The sequence below is a fragment of the Octopus bimaculoides genome, chromosome 24 (genome assembly GCF_046866305.1).
Source record: "Octopus bimaculoides isolate indiv1 chromosome 24, ASM4686630v1, whole genome shotgun sequence".
NCBI lineage: Eukaryota > Metazoa > Mollusca > Cephalopoda > Octopoda > Octopodidae > Octopus > Octopus bimaculoides.
In genome coordinates this window covers 19,105,744-19,113,565 of record NC_142951.1, presented here as the reverse complement: position 1 = coordinate 19,113,565, position 7,822 = coordinate 19,105,744, and the positions used below count along the sequence as shown (strand labels likewise).

Below are 7,822 nucleotides of genomic sequence, written 5' to 3'. Positions count from 1 at the left end.
TTAATTAATACATATTTCCTATGTAGCTTGCTGTATCGATTTAGCAATATATATTTCAAGAAGTGACACAGAAGAAAAATTATTAAAGAAAGTTATTACGTTATCTGCTGCAAGACCTTAAGAAAATAAAATTATATTGAAAGGCGGCAATAAAGCGCCAGGTGGCAGGCGTTGTATGCTGGTTAATAACAGGGATCAAAGTGTTATGAATAAATAGATACCGGAGGAAATCCTGCTATAAATTTGCTAGATGATAGATAAACGAATTTCGAGTTGTATTTTCCGATTATTATTTTTTTTTTCATATATATTTATATCTTTGTGTTGCCTTTTATTAGCCAATATAAAACGCTAACCACCTGGAGATTCGATACTGTCTTGCAATACAATTTCGTTCTCCTAAGCTCTTTCGGCTAATAAGCTAATAACAGACATCGATAATTTTCTTCTATACCATTTCTTGAAAATACATGCCGCTAGCCTGCATAGAAGGTAATATATATATTAAATCCTACAGCAGGTGGAAACTAAACTAAAACATTTGACTCACTTAGTGGCCTCGATTAGCGGACTTCTGCATTTAGGTCAAAACATAGGCAGCCCTTTCCATACCATAACAAACTAAATATATCTCATGTAAGGAAATATATTAAGTAAAAACCATCTGTGGTTCGAAACTAACGTTCGATTCACCGACAGGCCTTCGATTTCAAGACCAGCATAAACCAAGTGTGATTTTAAGCGACTATTCTAATATGACCAGTCGTTGAGTACACAATATAAGTGCCTACATATCTTTTACAATGAAACGACTCTAGAATTCTTTTTGAGCACACTTGGGCCACCAAAATTTCCAGTTATTTTATAAATTGTTCACTTTTTCATTTTTTAGTTCATTTATTCTATATTATCTAAATCTCTATTCCCATATTCCCAACATACCTTTCTCTTTTCGATATATTCAAGAGAGAATATATCATGTTCTTTTTATCTGAATGTTAACATTCTAATCCTACCACTTATCCTCCATGGTATTGAATAAACAATTACACACACACACACACACACACACACACACACACACACACACACGTGTATATTGAGTAATGTATAAAAAGAATAGAAACAGATTAGTGCTTGTTTGCAACGGAAGAATATCAAAATATGCACATATTGATACAGCTGAAAGTTTCTTAAAGTCTTTCGCCGACAGTAGAAAAGTTACCAACGTTTTGGAAATCTATCTATCTATCTATCTATCTATCTATCTATCTATCTATCTATCTATCTATATATATATATTATATATAAATGTATATATATACATGTACACACATACACACACACACACCTACACACACTGATATCATGTACAAATTTCTCACGTCCTATCTTTAACATTCTTCCTATTATTCATTCACCCCCATTCCCTCACTGGTTCTCCCACTCTATTGTAGACCTATTTCCTGTCTGCTTTCAAGCTCTTTGTTCTTAACCACCCTATCTCCTTCCCTCTCTCTCTTTTACCATCTCTTCTAATATTTAACTTTCCACTCGCATGACTGCCTGTCTGTCAAATTGTTGACTCACACACATTCAATCTTCTACATGTCTGCATATCTATTTAATTAATCCACATTATAATACAATTCTTTCTTTCTCTTTCATCTCTCACAACGTTGCAGCTTTCATTTTACAGCATCACAGAAATAAAAAGAAAAAAGTATACAACTAAAGAGCAAACAAAACTAAACATGTGACTCGCATTTGAACATGAGTGTGCGTGTATGTGTATAATTATATATCTTTACATATGTATACATGCATACGCACGCACGCACGCACGCATGCACACACACACACACACACACACACACACACACACACACACACACACACACACACACACATATATATATATATACATATAAACATATGCATATGCATGAAAGTATGTAAATATATATATATCTGCATATATGTACAATACGAATTATACACATACAGTCGTATTCACGTTTACATCTATATATATATATATATATATATTTATATATATATATATATATGTGTGTGTGTGTGTGTGTGTGTGTGTGTGTGTATGTATGTATGTATATATAATATATATGTGTGTATGTGTGTGTGTACGTGTGTGTGAGTGTGTGCGTGTCTATATAAGAAATATAAACATATACATACATAACTGCAAGTGTATATATTTATACATACACATACACATATGCATACATACATGCATGCATACATAGATGCACACATGCAGCTACATCCAGTGGCATCTCTCTTCATGCAACCTCGCTCCCGTGCATTTTCGACATATTAGTGCGATGATCTGCTGAGACAGACAAGCTGGAGGCATCTCAGCACATATTAACCTAAACTCTGATTAATAATGTTTCCCATTGTTTAACGCTACGACTCGTACACTTGTCACTTCGCTCCTCTTTTTCTCACAATCCACATACACAGCACACAGTATACACAACACACAAAAGTACACACGCGCGCGTGCAGTCGCGTATGCATACATATTTTCAAATATATATATATATACAGGGCGCAGGAGTGGCTGTGTGGTAAGTAGCTTGCCTATCAACCACATGATTCCGGGTTCAGTGCCAATGCGTGGCTCCTTGGGCAAGTGTCTTCTACTATAGCCTCGGGTTGACCAAAGCCGTGTGAGTGGATTTGGTAGACGGAAACTGAAAGAATCCTGTCGAATATATGTATATATATATGTATGTGTGTATATGTTTGTGTGTCTGTGTTTGTTCTCCCAATATCGCTTGACAACCGATAGTGGTGTGTTTACGTCCCCGTAACTTAGCGGTTCGGCAAAAGAGAACGATAGAATAAGTACTAGGCTTCCAAAGAATAAGTCCTGGGTCAATTTGCTCGACTAAAGGTGGTGCTCCAGCATGGCCGCAGTCAAATGACTGAAAAAAATAAATAGAGTATATGTATATATGTATATGACCATCCCCAAGTACAACAATATATATATATATATATATATATATATATATATATATATATATATATATATATATATATATATATATATATATATGTATATATATATATATATATATATATATATCTGTATGTATGTTTATATATATATGAATATATATCTGTGCGCATGTGTGTGTGTGTTTGTGTGTGTGTGTGTGTGTGTGCGTGTGTGTGTGTGCGCGTGTGTGTGTGTGCGCGTGTGTGCGCGCGCGCATGTACCTTATCCATATGTCAAAATATGCGTTAATGCATGTTCTCTGTGTAATGTCACTGCTTCGACGCATGCAATCATACATATACCTATATATACAATGTGTCCCAAATCAACCTTCTCTCGATGAATAAATGTATATTCGTTCAAAACCAGTTATTTTCCCACTGAGTGTTGGCAACATCTGCGCACATTCTGTTAAAACAAACGGATCTTTGCAGACGCCAATAAATAGCGGCCCTTTTTGTGATTGGGCAACATTTTCACCGTGAGGCAAGTATAATAAAAATGATAAGTGTGTCAGAACAAACGTTTATTTAATTCAATAGTGAAGGTTTAACAAGATATTATTCATAAAAGACTTAATGGTAAACATAATAATACGTTTGAATGAAAATAATCATGGGATTATGATGTCATACAGCTTCTAATGTTTGACGTATGATCCTCCACATACAATAACCTTCTTTACGCGCTGATCCATTGAATTTGTCAAGGTGATTATATCCTCTTGTGTCATGCTTTGAGCAGCATCTACAATAGCAACCCAGAGGGAAACTTCACTTGAAAACTGCCGTACATCTTGGTAAATGCACCTCATCAGGACTCTTCACGGGTTCTCGATCGGGTTTACGTCAGGGGAACAAGGTGGCCACTTCATCAAACGACCTCCAGAGAAGCCTGTTTGCTGCAAGTATTCCTTAGAATTATTCGTTGCATGAGACGGGGCATTATCATGCATGAAGACCAGCTTTCTCTTGAATGAAAGCTTTTGCTTTTTGAACCATGGCTGGAAATTGCCCTTTAACAAGGTAACATATGTTTTCACTGTCATCTTAATGCCATCTGGGACTTTTCATGGCCCGACCATCATACCACTAACGATGTCAGCCCCCAAAATGACCCCCCTCTCCTCTGTTGGCGTCTCAAACGATGAGGACGGTTCATGCTAATTAAAAGCCAACCTTCTCTTCAACCATCTGGTCCGTCAAGTGTAGCACAGCATTCGTCAGTGAATAGAACTGTTGAAAAATTTATCTTCATGTATTCCTCTGCCCATTTCAGTCCTTTCTGCTTATGAACAGCCTTCAGAGGGGACCTTGTAACAGGTTTGACATTCCTGGCTACCTGCTTCAAAAGGCGATACCTGGTAGTTTTCGATATGTCTTCCCTGCCACAACGTTAGAAGACTTCTCCACTTGTCAGACATGAGTTCCATACAACTTCCCTTTTCACACGTGACAAAGTACTAGTCGAAGCAACCCCCGACTTGCCCTTATCTGCCCTCGACCGGACAGAAATAAGAGATTACACAAATTTCTTCACTGTTTGATGATCTCTTCCCAGTATTTTTGATATTTTTATGGTTGTTTTTCCTTTTCCAAGCTTTGACACAATGGTAGACTTCTCATTCAAGGTAAGATCACGTTTCTGACCCATAATGACACTTAAATTGGACACCTGCCAAATAATTTGGGACAGCAGAAATGTTGCTGCTACATGATAATGGCCACCGTTTGTTTTCGTTTGCGCAGATCCGATTTATTTTAACAGAATGTGCGCAGATAGGCGTTGCCAAAAGTCAGTCGGAAGAAAAAAGGCTAGTACTAACACATATGTATTTTATCACACACACACACAGACACGCGCGCACGCGCATCTATGCATACACAAATTCAAGCATACATCTGCTCCAGTTTTGTTTTACGTTATATGTTCGCTCCCTCAAGATTTTCTGTACGTCTGTGTTTCTGTTTATAAATCTTTTTATCCCCTTCTTCATTTTATCTTCTTTCTTCATTCTATTTCTCCCTTCTCAGCCATCAATATTTCCTCTCTTCTAAAATTCTCCTTTTTCAATTCTGTCCTTTTTTTTTTCGTGAAGTAAATTAGAAACAGACCTCATTACCTTTCTACATCTCTCTCTCTCTCTCTCTCTCTCTCTCTCTCTCTCTCTCTCTCTCTCTCTTATATGTATATTCACACACACACACACACACACATATATATATATATATATATATACACTCACACACACACGTGCATACTATACATATAGGTATATATATAATATCATATATGCACGTCTCTCTCCCTCTCTTTCTATCTATCTACCTAGGCACCTACCTACCTACATAATACATACATACATACACACATACATACATATATACATACATACAGATATAATTATATATATATACTTATATATATATTTATAATTATAATTTAGGGTATCTAAGAGACACCACCACGCTGAAAATAGCAGTTAAAGCTTGACTCTAAAACCACAATAAATGTTCATATAGCACCAGGAGAGAAGAAGAAGAGACAAAATAAACTAGCAAATAAACTATTGTGGTTTTAGAGTCAAGCTTTGACTGCTATTTCAGCGTGGTGGTGTTTCTTAGATACCCTAAATTATAATTATAATAATTATTACCTTTGATGGTTTTTATTCCCATGCTGGCCACTTGATAAAATCGATATTTTAAATATTGATCTTATCCTCATTTATATAAATTTATATATTTACTTCGTCATTATATTCACTGCTGTGATATATTCTAACCATATTGCTCGAGGAGTTTTTAGGCGGGCAATCTAAACTGTTCGTGTGCATATGTGCATATATATGTATGTATACGTGAGTATATCGTATGTTGTATATATATATATATATATATATATTTGCATTTATGTGCTTTTCTGAGTATATTCCAGTGATGAGGCAAAGCATTTCTTATGCAAAGCCAGAAATCCGGGATCTGGAATTATCCAATAAGTTTTACTAGTTTATTTTTCTCTTCGTCTTCTCTCCTGGTGCTATATAAACATTTTTTGTGGTTTTAGAGTCAAGCTTTGACTGCTATTTTCAGTGTGGTGGTATCTCTTAGATACCCTAAATTATAATTTTAAATAATCATTACCTTTGATGGTTTTTATTCCCATGCTGGCCACTTGATAAAATCGATATTTTAAATATTGATCTTATCCTCATTTATGCTTATATATATATATATATATATATATATATATATATATATATATATATATATATATATATATATATATATATATATACCCACATATTCACAGATCTATTTGGAACTCTATATTTAAAAATATCTTAATAAGGGGAGAGTGGGGGCAAAATATATAAGATTTATTGCATTTTTGACTTCGAGAAATATATATTTTTTACAAATGTTTGCTTTCTTACAAATTAGTAGAAAATAAAAATAAAAATCAGCTCAGCAAATTACCTTCTCTAAATGCATTAAAAACCGTGTACATATTCAGAAAATTATCTCCATTCTCTTTGTGCATATAAAAATCAAATTTAGCTGGGGCAAAATGATTTAGACAAGATAAAGTAAATTTGAGTTTTCAATTCTCCAGAATTACATTTGGAAAAAGACTCATATGCAACAATATCCATCCTTAGACATAAGACAAATCAGAAATGTAGCAAAAATGAAAAGTATCTAGGCCAAACGAGAGAGGATCATGGAAAAATGGCCCATGATATGAAATTATCGAAAATCGACTAAATCTAAAATCTCAGCAAAAAATATTTTTTATAGTTTCTTCATAATCCGCTGGAATGGTTCTCTTCTTGATACATTTACGGGTCATGCAGTTAAAGAGAAGAAATTATTGAAATTAGTCATTACTCATTTTACCCCATTTTAGACATCAATTTTTGAAACTTGAAAATTATCGAAGTAGACATTAGTTTGAGTAAAAAATAACTTGAAAGCCAAAAGATAAAAAATTATCCAGATATTTTATCAGCCATCTCAATTACAATCGGGTCAAAACAGGAAAATTTTCTTGCAACACGGTACTATGTGATTGGGAAGCAAACTCCTTACTACAAACCCTCACCTGCGCCTATTTTTTCCTTCTTTTATTATTTACTGGATTTCTTAACATCGAACAAAATTTCATTAAACAAACTGCATTTTTTAGAAAAAAACAAGGTAAATTACTAAACATTACAAAGAGTTCGAACAAACGAAATATATTCTAGAGAAAGGCTACATCGCATTATTTTTGTCGTGAGGTATATACACTATGATTGGAAATTAAGACGAATGTCGAGTGGAGCTCTTAAAGCTACTAAGAGGGCAGAACAAAATGAAGAAAAGGGTTTTTAAAACATGATCCAAGTAATGGATTAATTAATCCTAATTCAGGTCTTGTAACACTGTTGTAAATTTATTTATACGAAGAAGAGTACTTGAAGTAACGCAACTAAAGTACAGAACTTATCAGTTTGTCCGAGGGCAAGCTAATCATTTAAGACTTGTTTGGAAAAAGCTATGAATATTCTACCGTATAAATGTGAACATCTTATCAGAAGTTTATAAGAAATTTGGTATGATTACGTCCAACTACAATCTTTGGATCTGTTCGGTTGCTATCACGGGATTGGAAATGTTTTAATTGAATTAAATTTTTTTAAATTGCGTATATTGATGTAATTTCTCACGTTGAATCCGAATTTGGGATTCATTTTTTCCCGGAAAAAATTACAAAAATGTTACAGAGGTGCAAAGTTTGATAACCTGA

The 7,822-nt window shown here is 34.3% G+C and overlaps 1 long non-coding RNA gene across 2 annotated transcripts in view; it reads left to right on the top strand.

Annotated features, from left to right (window-relative positions):
* Window positions 1-3,716: 3,716 nt before the first annotated feature.
* LOC149131216 (uncharacterized) overlaps window positions 3,717-7,822 on the top strand; it is a 160,464-nt gene continuing 156,358 nt past the window's right edge. For both annotated transcript variants that reach the window (XR_016238231.1, XR_016238232.1), the window contains exon 1: window positions 3,717-4,056. This is a non-coding gene — a long non-coding RNA (uncharacterized LOC149131216). The remainder of the gene's footprint in view (window positions 4,057-7,822) is intronic.